Here is an 18,320-nt window from a genome sequence, read left to right as displayed (position 1 = left end):
ATGGAGCTGATGGAGAGATTGGAGGAAGCCAAGCAGAGAGGTATGTGCTAAAATGCAGCAGGAAACAGGCTGAGAAGGGGTGGAGATGGGGTCTGCAGCCAGACAGCCGGCGTTCTAATCTTAGTTCCACTATGGTCTAGTTGTTGGGCAAGTAACTTACCCTCTTGTGGCCTCAGTGTCTTCAACTGTAAAGTGTGGCCAATAAGAGCACTTTTAAGAGTTGTGAGGAGGAAATGGCTTAATGCCTGTGAAGCCTTTAGAAGAGGACTGTATACACTAAGTGCCCAATACATATTGCTTAGTGTTATTTGCTGGGTTTGGGCCAATGTAATTTCTATAACAGCATCCAGTTTTCATTTGGGGACCTTCTCCACAATCCTTGGTCTATAAGGTTCAAATTAGGCCGCCACTGCAGAGCTCCCTGTCTAGACCAAGGGATCCAGACCTGAGCCAATCAGGGCCTTCCAATCCCTCTTCTTCAGTGATTGGCCAATCAGAGTAATCTGGGCACCTTGGCCTGACTATGAGGAGATGCCTACCCTTTCCAACTGGCTAGCTGGTTCCATGTCGTTCCATCATGAAGGTGAGGGAAGACTGGTGCCATCTTGCCTCATGTAGAGGTGGACTGAAGCCAACACACAGAAGAAAACAGAGCTGAGAAATGGAACATACTTGGGTTTGGAAACATTTGAGACTTGGATCCAGCTAAACCTGAGGGAAGATTTACCCTGGATTGTTTCAGGCACCAAGAGATTCCTTTTTCTCCTTTGACTAGTTTGAGTTGTTGTCTTCCTTTCTTCCTAGGTCAGCTTTCTCACATGTTGACTCCTTAGGGCCATGAATTGTTTCTTAGGTCATTCCAAGTTGCTTTCTCTGTCACTTGCAACCGAATGAGCCCAAATGGTAAAGCGAGCTGGAGACAGAGTGTTGACTCAGGTGGCTTCCCAGTTGCCTCCGGCCTCTGTGTAGAGAGGCCTGACAACGCAGCTTGCTAGCCCTCAGCCTGGGCCCGGGCCCGGGCCCAACTCTCTGCCTTACTGTAGGCAAACTTTCCTCATCCTTATTTGTCAACCGATAAGAAAAAGGTGGTGTAGAAAAGCAGAAGGAACGTGGGTGTGGGAGTCATGAATTCTTGTCCCAATTTGGTCTCAGTTTCTTCATCTGCCAAGCCAAACAGACTGTTCCCTGGGCACAGCCCTAAAGTTTGGGATGGGTGGAGCCTGACAGGTGGAGAGAGGGCCTTCCCTGACCGCCCTCTTGGAAGCAAGCCTCCCTGTTACTCTTGGGGTCATCCAAAGTTAGTTCTCTTCAGAACACTCACCACACATGTGATCCTTTAGGCACTCTCCTATTCTGGTCTTTATTTTGTGGGGGTTATTTTCTCACTGGAAGTTCCACAGGGGTAAGGCTGTCTCATCTCGTTTCTTCTTTTTCTTTTCTTTCCTTTTCTTTCTTTCTCCACCCCCAAATTTTAGATTAAAAAAAAAAAAAGATTTACTTATTTGAGAGCGAGTGAGCGAGCAAGCAGAGGGAGGGGAGAGAGAGAGAATCCTCAAGCAGACACTGAGCTGAGTGGGGAGCCTGGCATGGGGCTCGACCCTAGGACCCTGAGACCATGATCTGAGCCAAAACCACGAGTTGGACCCTCAACCAACTGAGCCACCCAGGCGCCCTGGGCTGTCTCTTTTCTAAAGAGTTCCAGCCCCTGGCACAGCCTGGCTGCTAATTCTTGCAATTAGTCAACAAATATTTCCTGGGCACCTACTATGCGCAGGCCCTAGTCTATGTGCTGAGGATCCAGAAATAAATAGTCTCTCATGAATCAGACGCCAAAATAAATCACAGGCATGAGGTGATGAGTACTAAGAGGGTGAGGCAGGAGAGGGTGGTCAGAAGCGCTGGTGGTGGGGGGGAAGATTGCATCTTTAAATGGGGGGGGGTCAGTTGGGCAAAGTCCTGAAGGAGGGGAAGGAATGTGCCTTGCAGATACTTAGGGGAACGGTGTTCTAGGCCTAGGGGAAAGACAAGTGCAGGTGTGCTGGGGGAGGAGCGTGCCTGGGAGTCTGCGGCACACAGCAGGGGCTCGTATTGCTCGCGTGGGGTTGAGTGATTGGAAGGGTACTATTTGGAGTGAGCAGAGGATCTGTAAGGTTCCAGCCTGGGAGTGTTGAGATTGGATGGAGGTCTTAACAGGATCCTTCTGGCGGCGTGTGGAGAACGGACTGAGGGGCATGAGGGTGGGTGCAGGAGGGACGGCGAGAAAGCCGCCTAGACGGTGCCTGGACCAGGACAGGGGCAGCGAGGGTGCGAGATGGGAGATTCTAGATATGGCTGAATGAATCAATGAATGAATGAACGGGGGATAGACAGGCACAGGCCAAGCGCTCCAATGATTATTTCTGTGTAACAAGTGATCTTCGACTTCAGCAGAATAAAGTCTTTTTTTTTTTTTTTTTTTTTTTTTTTTTTTTTAAATGCATGGCTGGCTGGTCTCTGTTTTGGAATGGCTGAGGCCACAGCTGAAATGACCAAAGGACTGGGGACTTGATTCATCAGGTGGCTGTTACGGGCACCTGGCTAGGATCTAGGGGCCCTCTCCTTCCTCCCCATATGGTGGCCTCAGGGTGGGCTCTGATTTCTTAAGTGGCAGCTTCCGGCTCAGAAGGTGCATGTCCCATCGATGGGCAGTGCTGCCTCAGTTTTTCCTACTGAACTCGGTCTTCTCTCTGCTGTCCCCCCAGCGTCACCCCTCCGCCCCACATTCTATTGGTTTCTCTATTGGTTTCACAAGACTGGCCAGATTCAAAAGGAGGGGACAGGACCCCACCTTTCCATGGAGGAGTGTCAAGGTCACGGTGTAGACTAGCATGCTGGCTATCATGTGGCTTGTGAAAACACAGGGGGACCTGCCAAGTCCCAGAGGCCGGGGCACCACAGCGGGTAGAGCCATGGGGGCCTCTCCCCAGCAAGCAGCACCCTTTCTAGGAAGTGAAACTTAAACCAAGTCAGATGCCATGTCTGCATCTGGCAAGCTTTGGAGTCTGTGGCCACGCCCAGTTTAAAGATCCCTGAGCCTCAGGAAGCCCTGGGTGACCCAAAGGTTCCCCGGACCCCACGCCTCCGTCTCCTATGACCAAAAGGGGTTCAGTCAGTGGTGTCAGGTCCAGAAGGTTCTGAAGGGAGCAAAAAAGGCCAAGAGAAAAGCTTGCCCTGGATGTGGAAAGCAGGCACCCCCCCCCCCACCACACACTTCAGAGAATGAAGCGTCTCCTGTTTTAGCGGCATGGAAACCATTAATTCCCCCTTAAAAAAACACTTCTGCCTCCTCATTTTTAAGTAGAAAGGAAACCACCAAAAAACCCAGAAACCCCAAGTGAAGTGTGTGACCTGGTTTTGGGGAACTGGCCCTTAACTGTCCTCACTTCCCTCCTGCTATCGTGGGAATGACACTCCTGAGGCGGGCTTGTTGACCTTCTGGGCCCCCAGCCACTGGGCCCATGGAAGCCATCCAGGAGGGGAGGCCCGTGTCATCGGGCAGCTGGCTGGCTTGTCTGGGGGGATGGGGTGCACTGTAGGATGTTGACAGCCTCCCTGGCCTCTCTCCCTGTGCCATGTGAGTAGCACCCACCCCAACTGTGGAGAGTAAAAAGGTCTCTAGACACTGCCTCATGTCCCCTGGGGGATGAAATCACGCCCATGGGAGAACCCCTGCCATAAATGGATAGCAGAATAAAGAAACAGATGCAATGACATTGCTCTTGGATTCCTGCTTACCAAGGGCACTGATCTTTTCTTACAAGGAGAGTAGGACTCCTTGAAGACCACCAAGGAGGAGTTATAGGGACTCCTTCCTTGATGACTCAGAAGGCTCAGAAGGTTAACACAGTGAAATTCATGTCATTTATGGCCCCTAAGAGGAGGACCACTGCGCCCTGCCCACGGAAACCATGCCTTCATCCAGTCAATGGGACTGGGTTGGCCGGAGTCCAGCGGGCTGGTCCTCGGCCTAGGCTCAAAAGCTTGGATGTCGTTTGGTTACCTCTGGAGAGAGACACCCACATGCAGTGGCCTTTGTCTAAAATGGGGCTTCAAACTCAAATGCCTGTAGGGGCCCGGCAAGAGAAATGAGTGACCTGGTCTGGATTTAGGGGCCCGGGTTGGGGGGTGAGGACAGGACCACAATGGAGACATCGTTTCTAAAGTGAAAACATTCAGTACATTTAGAAACTGAGCACACCAAACAAAGCTCCTCTGGAGCTTGCGGAGGCCTATTTGCAACCCTTCAAAGCTATATGAGCTTTCCTGAGCACCTACTATGTGCGAGGTGCTATGTAGGATGCTGGAAGCAGCCAAGAACATGGAGCAGGTCAGGCCTCTGCCCTCGAGGAGCTGACATCCCGGTGCGGGAGACAGATGATAAAGGAAGATAAATTTCAGGTCGTTTTAAGAGCTTTAAAGAAAACTGTCAAGGAAACGGGATGGAGAGTAAATCAGGGGAGGCCCCGAGGAAGGGGTGATTTTTTAGCTGAGACCAGAAGGTAGTGAGAAGTCACTTGTAGGGGAAATGCTTTCTAACCAAAGGAAAAAGCAAGTGCAAAGGCCCTGAGGTAGGAATGAGTTTGGTCGGTTTAAAGAACAGAATAAAGACCAGTATGGCAGGAGCAGGGAGCAGGAGTGGCAGCCTGCCACTGAGGAGGTTGGACATTACCTTCCACCAGCCCACACCTTCCAGGTAGGCCACACCTGTTGTTCTTGCTAGGTGTTTAGGGGAAATGGGAATCAGACACAAATTCCCACCTCTGTTCTTTGTTCTTTTGTCTCAGCTGTGGACAAAAGCTTCCCTGGCAGCTAGTTACAAAGTTATTTCTGCAAAAGGCCTTTGGCCAAAAGCAATAAGCTGGACCTGAACAGAGTCATTATTCACCCCGAATTGTGGGCTGGCTCTCAGTGTAGACTGCCTCGGCTGGGACTGAGGATTCCAATCCCCTCTCTATTTTTTAACCCCAGAGTTTACCCCCACAGGACACGTATTTATGGTTCCAGAGACCATAGTTCCCTTTGAGAAGAACATAAAGGGATAAAGGCCTATTTTGGCGGCCCCAGTATTAATAATCTAATTATTTCTTCCCCTTCCACCCAATCCACTGCCGTGTGTGCCATCCTCACCCATCACGCCCCTGGTATTAGCAGATGAGCTTCTCATTAGCTCACCTTGGAAACGGCCTGGCACTTACAATTATTTGAGAAGCTTTGTACTCCTTGGTGGGGGAAGGAGTCTGAAGCAACTTTTACCAAGTAACTCACTAAATTTAGAGACGCATGTGGAGAGCATTTTGCATGACAGGTCCATCTCCAACGCTGGCATGCTGTGCAGCCTAATCAGCAGCTGGAAATAGACCGCCAGGGGGGCAAAGCCACAGGTTAGAGGTGCTCCTTGGGCTCGGATCAGCTTCACCTGCTGCAGGTCTCACTGTGGGCCGCAGGGCGGGGCGGGGCCCCACTGGGTATCAGCAGGTGTGCTTAGTGTACTGTGGCTGGAGAGGGCGTGGGGTCTAGGGAGGTGGGAGCATACTTCCTGTGCTGGTGGTTCCCTTATTACACGCTCTCCCTTCCAGGAGCCAGCTCAAATGAGCCCCATCTTTGGGGTCAGGATGCTGAGACAGCAATTGTGGGAGCTGATTTGGCCCCATAAAGAGGGCTCTCAGGCCCCCAGCAATGCCTGAGTTACAGGGCCCCTGACCTGGAAGAGATGCTACATAGATTTGGGCATTCTACTCTTTTTCGGGGGAGGGGGAGAGGAGGGGTTGAGGGAGAGGGGAGAGAGAATCTTAAGCAGGCTCCATACCCAGCATGGAGCCTGATGTGGGGCTCAATCTCATCACCCTGAGATCACGACCCAAGCAAAATCAAGTGTTGGACGCTTAACTGACTGAGCCACCCAAGGTGCCCTTTGGGCTTTCTATTTATACTAGATTTTTAGAAAATGCATTCATTCATCCATCCATCCATCCATCCATCCATCCATCCATCTTCTAGTCATTCATTCAAAAATGTTAACTGCTGACCCTGGGGGAGTCACTTATACAGGGGCCGAGTAGTGGTTCCTAACTTTGTCCAGCATCTGGTCCCCTTTCCTTGATCCTGGAAACCCAATTTCCTTCTGAGGATTTTCTCTCCTTTGCCAAGATGTGTCACCCTCTCCTGCCATGTGACCCAGTGGTGATCATGTGACCCAAGTCAGTCCATCACACCCTCTCATGAGGCTTCTCTTAAAAGGAATGTCAAGAGAAGGAAAAATCCGGGGTGCATTTGTCCCCATCGGAACCCCTCCTCCTGCAACTCTTGCTCTGGGGGCCCTAGAGCTTCCTAGGCTAAATCCTTAGAAGTCCTGGCGGCTGTCCTTTTTGTGTTCCTAGCAGTCGGGCTACTCCAAGACCACAGCACTGTGAGGAAATGCACGCAGCTGTGGGAAAAGGCCGTGGGGCAGAGCATGGAGGATTCAGCTGATGGCCCCAGTGAGCTCTGGCCCTTTGAGTGGAGGCATTTTGGATCTTCCAGCTGATATCACAGGAAGCAGGAAAAGCAGGAAACCACCCAGCAACCCACAGAATTTTTACAAATACACTGTTGCTTCAAGCTGGGGCTGATCTGTTGTTACAAAGTAGAAACACAACCAAACAGCCTTGAATGACAGATTCGAGCCCATTCCTCCGACTGAAATGTCACAAATGACCGACGATGAATCAAGATGTTTGGTCTCCAGCGGCCAATGGCTTGAATCAGATGAAGACTGGGAGGAGAAGTCATTCATTCATTCTTTCAAGCACTGTTTCAAACAGCCAGTGAGCTGAGCACTGAGGGTACCAAGATGAACAATGGTAAGGAGCCCGTTTTCAGTGGGGGCACCGCACATGGTGCCTCAGTTCCCTCGATTACAAAATGGGGATGATAATAGGCCTTGATTGAAAGTGTTGTAGTGATGTGGCAATGCTTGGCAACCTAGCACCCGATAGATATTAGACTTCTGTTATTCTTATAAACAAAGTTGGGATGTGTGGTCTCTAGAAATAGCGGGGGGTGGGGGGGGCAGGGGAATGAATTCCAAGGACCACGGGGGCCAGGCAGGTGATGTGAATGAGTGAAGGGGGCCCAGGGTAAGAAAAACCCACATGCTCCCTTCTCTGTAGCTCTCATTCTACACTTTCAGTGAGGCTAAGTACAAAGAAATACTGCTCCACGATGAGGACAGCAGGGCAAGTGCAATGGCCAATGGCAAGTGAACCTGACTTCAGCCTCTGACAATAGGGAATGGGGGGGTGCTGTGGCAGAGTGGAGATCGGTGGGGATGGGAATTCAGGGGGCCCAGATATGGTCCGCATCTCCCTTTTTTCCCCACAACCTGGAAACTCTGATTTCTAAAAGGTAAAATCTCACAATTTTTAAAGATCTGACAACTTTAAGAAAATGTTCAAAACAGTGTGCAGGTTAAACATTTCTGTGAGCTGAATACAGGCCCCGCTTCGCCAGCCTGTGACGTCCTACTCTAATAGGACAGAACAAGGAGAGACTTCTTTGTGTCTCACTCTCCTGGTCTGTAAAATGGGGATTAGGAGGTCTCTGGCTATAGATGGTATGTGTATGTCTCCCCAAAATTGTATGTTGAAACCTAATCCCCAGTGGGACAGGATTAGGAGGTGGGGTCTTTGGGAGGGTGGAGTTCTCAAGAATGGGATTAGTGTCCTTCTAAAATAGACTCCATAGAGCTCCCTTGCCCCTCTGCCATATGAGGACACAAGACAGTGTCCTCTGTGACTGAGGAGGTGGTCTCTCGCCAGACTCTGAATCTGCTGGCACCTTGACTTTGATGAGAAATTTCTGTTGCTTAACAGCCTTCTAGTGTCTGGTCTTCTGCTACAGCAGCCTGAGCAGACAAGCCAACCAGCATCACGGACTTGTCATGTGTTCACCTGAGTGGGCACTTAGAATGCTGCCTGGTGTCTAGAAATGTGAGCTTTCAGGAGTGTGAGTTCAGGAGAGGAGGTGAGAGGCAGGTGTCCTGAGCTGTGATAGCTCTTTTCAGGAGGGGCCAATAAGGGGGGGGTGGGGAGAGGAGACTTTCTCAGGGCACCTGCCGAAATGTCACGCCACCGATCTCACGCATTAACACTCACATCCCAAGCGGAGCCTTCTGCCAGCCCTTCGGCAGGGCCTCACGTCCTTGCTGTGGCCTGCGGGCGATGGCCACCACTCTGTGCGTGATGACAGCATGAACCCCAGCTCTGGTTCAGGGACCTGTGAGTGCAAAAGCAACCCTTCCCACTCCCACCTTTGCTTTCTGCAAACGACAAACTGGTTTTGATACCTTTGCCTTGAGCAGCCGCCTTTGAGCAAGGATCCCCAAACACTAGATTCAGACCCAGCCGTATATCATTCTGGGGGTTGGGGACACAGAGGGGAATGAGAAAGACCTGCTTCCTATAGCCACAGGGGCGTACTTTTTAGTGAGGAGAGAGGACAAAGGACAAATAAACAAATAAGCACCTTGAGAGAATTCCAGAGAGTAGAAAGTGTTATAAAACAGGTGTGTCATTCTAAGTATTATCTAAGGATGTGATGTTTGAGCTGAGACCTGACAGATCAGAAGGAGCCAGACTTGTGAGGTCTAGGCAGAGGGGACAGCAAGTGCAAAGGTCCTGAGGCTGGAACAAGCTTTGATGTGGCCAGTGTGACAGTGTAAGAAGCTTGGAGGAGTGGGGTGAGTCGGGGGTGGAGGCCAGGCAGTGCAGGGCAGGGTAGCCTCCGGCAGGGAGTCTGGACTTTACTGTAAGTACAATTGGCCACTGGAAGGAGGGTTTCATTACAGGAGCTGCCATGACCTATTTGCAGAACTGCCTAGCAGGAGCCACCTACCCCATCCAGCACCTTTTCTTCCTGCGTTAGAGCATTAAATTTCAGCTGTACACTGGAGCCCCCCCGGGAGCTCCCAAGTATCCTGATGCCCCAGCCCCAGCCCCACCCCCAGGGCACTGATTTAATTGGTCTGGGTGTGGCCTGGGTGCTGGGATTTGTATAAGCTGCCCTGGAGATGGGTAGGAACTCCTGTTCTGCTTACGAGCATCTCCTGCGTCCGTGGTGAGAAGCCCGCCTTGGGCTCTCAGGATAGGGCTCGGAGCCCTACAGGTTGGTCCTCAAGGTCTGCTCTCTTCCTGAGCTGGCCTGAGGCCTAAAAGTGGGCTGGGTGGGGTCAGGGTGGGGAGGGGGACATGGGGTGATGGGAGGGAGCGATCCACAGTCTTCCTTACGGGCAGGGTGGTTGAGAGGGATGGTATAGAACCCCTTTGAGAAGCTATAAAGAAAGCAGTGTGGAAAGCAGTGGGTGGTTCACCCCCAAATTAACAGCAGAACTACCCTAGCATCTAGCAATTTCACTTCTGGTATTTGTAAGAAGGAAATGAACTCATTATCTGGAAAAGATACCTGCACCCCCGTGTCCGCTGCAGACTTACTCACCACGGCCCAGACATGGAAGCAGCGTTGGTGTCCGCTGAGGAATGGATGAGTGCACAGAGACGAGCTGGTGTGTAGACACACACCACGAAATGTGGCTCAGCCACGAGAAAGGAGACCCCGCCCTTTGGGACCACATGGGTGGACCTGGAGGGCATTATGCTTCGTGAAATAAGTCGAACAGAGAAAGACAAAGATTGTATGAACTCAATTAGATGTGGCATCTTAAAACGAAACAAAACACGGAACTCCGACAGAGAAGACTGGTGGCTGCCAGAGGTGGGGGGGCGAGGGGTGAGCAAACTGCCAGTTGTAAGCAGGGACAATATACAGCGTGGTGACCACAGTTCATGATGCTGTGTATTTGCAAGTGGCTAAGAGAACAGATCTTAAAAATTCTCAGCACAAGACACAGAAAAACATTTAACTGGGTGATGATGGCTATTAACTAAACTCCCGTGATAACCATTTTACAAAATATCCGCAGATCAAATCTTTATGCTGCACACCTAAAACCAATATGTCTCAATGAGAAAAAAAAAAAAAAGCTAAAAAGGATCTACAAGCACAAGCAATGACTTTTAGAAGCAATTTCCTTGTGTCCATTTGTGGTACTAATGTCTCACTGTGCGTGCCAGAGGTGGGGAGGCTGCAAGAAAGCTAACTAGGATTATCCCCATTTTACAGAGGAGGGATCTGAGGCTCAGAGGGGCACAGCCGGTGTGTGAATCAGGAGGTCTGGTTCTAGAATGTATCCTCTTAACCACTGGGACACACTGATTCTCCCAGATGTGTTTTATGGCTAGTCTTCTATACCTTCTTCATCTCCTGCCCTAGTGGAAGCCACTGATACCCAGAGGCACCCAAGAACATGTCAACAAGGAGGGTGATGAACAGGAAAAGGAGCTTTGGGACAGCTCTGAGGCAGAAGCTGTGGGTGCCCCCCCCAAGGTCCTTCCTCCGTTTATAGGACCCCAACTTTGTTAAGGAGGTGGATGCTTGTCTTGGCAATAAACCAGCATGAGTCTAAGCCCATGGTCCTCAGAAGGGTAAAATCAGCCCATAAGGGTGTTTTCAGGAACCTGTGAGGACTTTCTCGTTGTCACAGTGACTGGGGGATGTTTCTGGCAACTGGGGGGCGGGAGTGGGCAGGGATGCTGATAAATTGCACACTCCACACAGTGAAGAACAGCCCCATTTCCAGCATGACTTTTCAGTGTCCCACACTGGAAACAGTGGGGAAAGCAGCTCTTACAGCTGGTTACCTGACCTCAGAAATGAACCCCATTTCACATACAAACACAAAAGATGTTTTGCCTGGTTCTCCTCTACCCTGAATTTTCTGGAAATGCAACCACTAAGTAAACTGAGGGAAGACTGTAGTTTGTTTAGAAATTTGGGGTAATTGTTCACTATCTGGGAAAATCACATTGTTTAAGGCCATAGCACTTGTGGTATTTGAGCTGTCCAAACCACGTGTTCATACCCCACTGGGTCAGTAACAGATTTAGTGACCCCACACTAGTGAGGGTGTCTGACTGCTTCGTTATGTCTTCCAGTGTAGCCGTGTCTAAGATCCTGCCATACCTATGTTTACCTATACCTCACTTTCCTCTTGGTTTTCCTTTACATTATAGTCAGGGTATTTGATCAATTAAGAAATGTGCAGATAAGTTATTTTTATCTATGAATTTATTTCAGGTAAAACTTGGCAAAAATATTTGCTCTAAGAAGAGGGTGTCTGATCTGCTAATTTTGGGAACCACTGAGCTAATTCAAATGAAAAGCCCATTTCCCTTTGCCAGTCATTGGCTTAGGCACGAGTACAAAAGCCAACCCTGGACCAGTGAGGCAGGATGCAAAGTCCGCTGGGGTAAGAATATTCTTGGAAGGATTTTGCTCTCTGATTAAAAGAAAAACAGCATGGAGTCCTGCTCTTTATTTCCACTTTGTATGAAGATGTGATGTCTGGAGCTGCAGCAGCCATCTTGAGACAGTGAAGCAGCAAGACCAAAGACATGAGGAGGACAGATGATCAGAGGACAGGAAGATCCTGAGTCTCTGAAGACATTATTTTACAAACAAACTGGCTCCAGGGCTCCTCTGCCTCAGACTCTTGTTAAGTGAGAACTAACCTTTCTATTGCATAAACCACTCCCAGACAGGAATTCCATTACCTGCAGTGAATACATCTTGATTCACATTCAAAGGATTAGGACACGAAGCCACTAGGAACTGTAGTAGGATTCCCTCTTCTCTGAGACATCCAAAAAAGGATGGATAGTGTCTGTCTCTAGAGCAGGCAAGAAATGCAGCTTTTGGATGATCTGATTGTCCACAGAGCATGAACATATCCTGAACTTCTGGGAGCTAATTGTTTTTCATTCTCCTTTCAAAAAGCTCCTCTCTTCTGGCTGCTGAGGTGGGTCAAGTCACCCACTGGGGCCTGCCTGGGAGCCAAGAAGAAAGTCTATTGGCAACATTCTTCACCTAACACATCTGGCTTCCACCTGGCCAAACACATCTTGCTCATGGTCCCGGGGAATGACCCTGTCCATCAACTCATACAAAACCTACTCACGACTCTGAGTTTGGCGAAGAATTTACCTACGTTTCAAGCAGGGCCCAGGTGTGCAAAGCAGTGGGACGGGCCTTTATAAGACAAAGCTACATGTCAGAGGCCAGGACCACTGGACAATTAATGTTTTGGTATCCTATTAAGAGACTGTGTAGAATTCAAGATGGTGGTGGTCTCCGGTGAGAGAGAATTCTATTTAGTGTGGGTCTGGGCTGGAGGAGAACCTCTGAAGATCACGTCCACAAGTGGTCTTCTACCAAGGAGGCATCACGCTACCTGACCTTAAATTACCAAGGGCATCTGTTGTAGCGTGATGAATATTTAGCTCTGTTTGCTCATCACTGAGCAATGAGGAGTTGGACAAGCAGAGGCTCAGCCAAGGCCTTTGGGAATTTCTCAGAAGCGTCATAAAGAGGGGAGCACGTGGGGTGTGCTAAAAATATTCGTCAAATAGATGCAGGACAGGCACGATGGGAGGAGGGGAACATATCAGAGAACAAAATACATTTTCCCTAGATGATCGTGTCCAGTCCTATGGCCTCAAATAACATCAGTGCTCCAGTGACTCCCAAATTTAGGAGGCCAGCCCCAACCAGCTCCAAACTTGTGTATCCAGCAGCCCCTGAGCACTCAGAACCCCAGGTCATCTCAAACCCAACACTGCCATGACTGATTCTGGATTGTCCCCTCTACCCCCACAGGCTGTCTAAGCACAAGGTTCTCTCTTGCTCATCCCAATGTGTAACCAGTGTCTGGCACACAGTAGCTGCTCAATAAACACGTGGGCCCTGACAAGCAGCCGGAATGCTCTCTTGCTCTGTACAGCAGTTTCCTAAAACCTTCATACCCTAATCTCATGTAGAGCATTTCCCCTACATCAGGCAGGAAGACAAAACAGGCACACTCCAAGGGCTCCCTCTGCCCAGCCTCCCTGCCGAGGTAGGACACACTCATGGTACTCTGGTTCACTCCCCAGAACCCAGGGCCCTCTGTGGGAATTTGATTCAGCTGGGTCTGGACTTGGCATTTTTAAAACAAATATCTCCAGGTGATTCTCATGTAACGAGAACATTTGGCCCCGGCTGCCAGAAAACAGAAACAAGGCCGGGCTGTATCTTTCAGACATTAAGACAGAGAAACGCCCTCCGAGGCCTGCTGACCCCAGTGGAGAGGGAGGGGACGCTGCTCACCCAACAGCTGTTTCCATGGTGTCCACCTTGACTAAAACGACAGGCCCCTCTGACCACATTAGTGTCCCCCCCCACATCACACGTGTTGGCTGTTTGCCTCCCCAGCACTGAGGCTTCCTTTCGCTGGGATCCTCTGAATTTATGTTCTCCAGGGCTTTGGGGGCTCAGTGGCTCTGTCCCCAGCTCCAGGGTGGGGCCTGAGGGCCTGGCCGATTCATTTCCTTGGCCAGCATTCGTTTGAAGTGAGCGCATGACTTAAAAGCAGTCCCATTAGAGGGATGCCTGGGGCGAGGATGGGCATTTCCAGAAAAGAGGCTTGTTCTTTCCTGTTGGGCTTGAACCAGAGACGACAAGAGGACCACTCTTCAGCGGCCAACCCGGACACCTCAATTATGATAACAGCCAGTGTTCACTGAGGGCCTGCCGAGCTCAGGCGCCGTGCTAAGCACTTGACATTGACGAGCTCATTTCACCCTTTACCACAAACCAGGCGGTAAGTGCTACGATCATCGTCATTTGCTGGATGACAACACCGTGGCTCAGAGAGGTTAGCTAATGCTCCCCAGATCACACAGCTGGGCAGACAGCCAGGCAGTCTGGGTCCCCTAACCACGGAGCCAGAGCCTGCCCACTCCCTGGAGCTGGAGGGAAACCAATGGAAGGAAGAACAGAGATGCAAGGGAACGGATACTCCTGACAGCATCGGAGTCCTGAGTGCAGCCGGGCCTGAAGCTAGAGTTACCTGAGCGTTTTTGGTTATAAAAGCCACCATATCCCTTCTTTTCTCCTTCTGCTGCTTTGAGATTTTTTCCCCTCTCTTTCTGTTGCTTCCAAGAGAAAGGATCCTGATTACTTTACAGTCCTTTTATGAAAATGCCCCTAACTGATACTCCATTTGTGACTTGCACACAGCAGCTGCTCAGTAAACACCACCAGATGTGAGCGGAGACTGCTCTTCTGCCCTCCCCCACCCCCCTTCACTGCTGGGTGTGTAACCCTAACACCCGACTGCGGCCAGTTGCCATTTCCCCTTTCAGCTCCAAGTGAGGCCTAGTTCCCTAGCAACCATCCCAATTAGGCAATCACACCATTTATCAGGACGCCAATTAATTATAATGATCCTAATGATCTTCCAACTAGGTAGCGCCTTGGATCTGATCAGGGGCATTGCAGACTCCCCAGACCCCAGTCATCACAAGGAAGCCTGAGGCGCCCCACCTTCCATGTCCCCCAGCCATGCAGGGCCCAAGCCTAATACAAAGCTGGGAACCTCAGGGCCGCCTCTCCAGGGAGAGGCCCATGTGACTCCATCACCAACCACAAGAGGGCCTCACCTGTAGGAGAACTTAAACCCTTCCACCCTTTGTGCTTTCCGTGGGCCTAGACCTTCACCTCTGATGTCATGCTTTTCTCTATCAGCCACATTTGATCTGTGCCTTTGCATTCTGAGTAGGGAAAGTGTGTGCATACTTGTGGAGGGTGGGGGGAGAGAGTAGGAAACGTGGCGAGGCAATTGCACATTTTCCTTAGGGCAACCCCCCTTCTGCAAACCAAAAACAAATCTGAGACTCCCCCCAATAGTGGAGATTTGGGGGATTACTGATGGGCTTCTGTCTTTCTAACCTTATTGTCTAATGTGTTTTCTTCCATTGAGCAAGTACTTCTTCTGTGCTTGGAAGAAAGACCAAGGTGATGGAGGGAGGAGAATGCAGTGGGTCAGAGTAGACCCTGGACCCTCATGGCCTCTCATATCCAGGCTCTACCAATGACCAATTTTCAGTAAGTCACGATCCTCTTTGCACCTCCACTTTCCTCTTCTTTAACATGATGAAAATCACAAGACCTATCTCACAGGGTTTTTGGGTGGATTAAACAAGTTAGTACGTACACGGGGTTAGATTAGTGTTTTGCTCATAAAACACCACCATCATAAGTCTAGATAAAGCTCTTTCCTCAAATGGCAAGCTGGTCAGGAATTCTGATATTCTTTTTTTTTTTTTTTTTTTTTTCTTCTGGGGGACTAAATCGAAGAACAGACTTGGCCGAGTTGGGTGATATTCCCAGTCTGGCTAACTTAGGAGACCAGAAGCTGTCCCCTTGAGGCATGTCCAAGCAGATTAATTAAACCTATCCAGGGAAAGGAAGAGGGAAATGTCATTCCTAAATCAACAGGCGCACGCGTCAGCGTATGCAATTATACTACAACTAGGTCTCCGGATGGCGACTGAACAGAGCTGTCAGGCAGGGGATGTGTGCTCATGAACACACGTGAGCTCAGGCGCGCGCGCGCGCACACACACACACACACTCACACACACTCACTCTCCCACACAGCCACACAGTCCTCCTCCAAGCCCAGGCTTTTTACAATTAACTCGTTATTCAACCCTTAAGTTTGAAAACTTAACATGTTATTAGGGTTTTAAAAAAGCCATAAATTCAAATAAAAAAAACCCCAGAACTGTACGCAAAGCCCAAACACCAAACCCACATTGACTCTCAGCCATGGCAGTTATGTCAACACTGGGCATTTATGTATATACACTTGGCCCGATGGAAACAGATCCTTCATGAGCAAAAGTCCAAGCAGCCACCAGCCAAGCCTGTGGCATTGCCCTTCGAGCTGCTTATTAGAGCACTAAATCACACCCCAGACCAACTGTTTTGATGTGTGCTCTCCTCTCCATGATGTAGGACAAGCAAAGCTGGGAGAACCTCTCTCACAGGGTGAGTGGTCTCCAGTCTGTCCCATGTATGAATGGCTTTAATTTAATTAAAACCCTCCAGTGGCTCTGTATTGGGTAGCGAAGAAAAGAAATCCCCTTCACTATTAACTACGAGATGAGAATGACTCTTACTGCTCTGGGGAGAGACACTGCTGTCCTCCAGGGAAAGCCCATCCTACCCTCTTCCCTGTCCCCAGAGAACGGGCTCAAGAGCAGCCTCCCCTTCTCTGCCCTGAAGGAAGGGAGGATGGCGCTGTGAGACAGAGGCAGGGGCAGGTGGAGAGGCCGGGGTAAGCATCCTGGCAGGCACAGATGTGCAAATACCCAGATTCAAAGGTAAGCTGAATGTAATTACTTGGTTAATTAAATATTGACTTTTAACTCAAAAAGTGATTAAAACAAGCTGCCGGAAAGAGAGGAGAGGGGGCAGGGAAGGAAGCTGCACTTTCAGGAAGGAGGAAGAGAAGAAGGATGAGGATTGACCTACTGTGTGCAAGGAATGTGGTCTTCAGTCTTAAGGCAGGTAGGAAACTACGCAAAACTAGGATTTACGGGTGTCTCTTTACACTTTCCGTATTCTAAGACCGTATCTCTTTATGAGGCTGCTCTGAAAGAGAACCGAGCGAGCCTCTGGCTCAGGAAGATACTGATCTTCGCCGTTCCCTGGAACTAATGCGGTACCGGGTAGGAGGACATGCTCCATAGATACTCGTAGAACGAATGAATGAACTACTATAAAGAATTAAATAAAAAAAAAACACACACACACATAAAAGAAAGAAAAGTGCACTCCTAGAAATCGCCTCACTGTCACACTTCTGAGCCCCTCGGGAGCTCGCGGAGGGGAGCATCTCCCCATAAGGCGATGAGAACCGGTTCTGACCTGGCCTGGAGGAAGTTTGTCTTTTCAATCCTATTTGCCCTTTCGGTATCTGCGAGTTCCCAGTCACCCTGAAGATCCGGTCCACCGCTTTCCCGTGTCCTGCCTGGACAAGCCCCACGTGGTCTGGCTTCTACCCGGTCCGCTGGGTCTAAACTCAAAGGGGTCAAGGAGGCCATCCCCCCGCGGCCGGCGGGCCCGGGCGCGCGTCCCCGGGGTTCTCTAGGGCTCCGCGTGGCTTCCGCGGGTCAGGGGCGCGATGGGAAGTCTTCCCCGGCTCGCCCGGCCTGCCGGCGGGGTCAAACGGGTCATCCCCCCGCGGCCCGCCGGCGCCGGAGCCTCCCTCCCTCCCGCCGGCCGGGTCCCACCTCCGCTCGCCGCGCTGGGGCCGGAGCGGGGCGGTCGGGACCGGCCCCCACTCACCTGGGCGGCGCTGCGGCCGCTGGGCGCCCCCGCCCCGCCCACCTGGGCCCCGCGCGCCCCCACTCACCCGCGCGCACGGCCCCGGCTGCCTCACCCCGCGCGGGGCGCAACCGCCTTTGCCGCAGCCCGGCCGGGCCGCGGGGCGCAGGGGACTCCGCGCCGCTGCTACCGCCGCCGCCGCCGCCGCCGCATCCCCGGCGAGTGCCGCCGCCGCTCCTCCTCCCCTCCCTCCGCCTCCTCCCACCTCTCCGCCCCCCGGCCCCGCCGCCGCCGCCGCCGCCCCCCAGCCCCCGCCCCGGCGCACCGCCCTCGCCAAAGTCCGGCTCCGCGCCCCGCCCGTGCGGTTCTTACATCGCCCCAGCCCGCCGGCCGCGCTGCCCGAGCCAGCCCCTTGGCACGGCGCGGCCCGGCTCTCCGCCCGCCAGCCCGCCCGCCCGCCGGCCTCCGCGCGCGGGGAAGGCGAGCGCGCGCCGGGGCGGGGGCGCCGGACCGGGAGACGCGGGCGGCCGGGGGCCCGGGGCCGGGGGACCCCACGCGGCGCCGTCCCCGCGCCCCCCGCGCGCCAGCGCTTTACCTCTGGCTCGATGGACGCGTGGCCCGGCCGGCCCGGTCCTGCTGACCCCCCGCGCACGGCCTTGGCTCCGAAGTGCGGCCCCGGACGGGGCAGCGGCGGAGAGCCGGGGTCCGGGCAGCTCTCGGCCTCCCGATGCCTCGGGACCCGGCTGGCCGCGCTCCCGGCGCCGAGCGCGCACCCTCGCCGGGACACAGACGCACACTCACCCGACACACACTCGCTCCCGCTCGCCCTCGGCGGAGAGTTGAAACAGCTGTGGGATTCGCCCAGGAGCTGGAAATGAGGGAGGGACGCGAGCCAGAGCCGTGTGTGTGTGTGTGTGTGTGTGTGTGTAACACACAAACGGGGGGGGGCATCGCTAATAAATCAAATACTGCAATAAAGTGAGGAGGACCATTGATCAGGTCCACTTGGCTGGAAACGAAGAGAATCCTTGCCTCTT

General features: G+C 51.9%; 1 protein-coding gene across 1 annotated transcript in view; it reads right to left on the bottom strand.

The window, feature by feature from the left end:
* The window catches only part of SULF2 (sulfatase 2), a 111,033-nt gene extending 93,024 nt beyond the window's left edge, over nt 1-18,009 (bottom strand). The window contains exon 1 of the mRNA XM_032838695.1: nt 17,879-18,009. The gene's annotated coding sequence lies outside the window, so the exon portion shown is untranslated. The remainder of the gene's footprint in view (nt 1-17,878) is intronic.
* Between the last annotated feature and the right edge of the window lie 311 nt (nt 18,010-18,320).

This window comes from Lontra canadensis, unplaced genomic scaffold (genome assembly GCF_010015895.1).
Source record: "Lontra canadensis isolate GAN:19392208 unplaced genomic scaffold, GSC_riverotter_1.0 scaffold105, whole genome shotgun sequence".
Taxonomy (NCBI): Eukaryota; Metazoa; Chordata; class Mammalia; order Carnivora; family Mustelidae; genus Lontra; species Lontra canadensis.
This window is presented reverse-complemented; position numbering and strand designations above follow the sequence as displayed.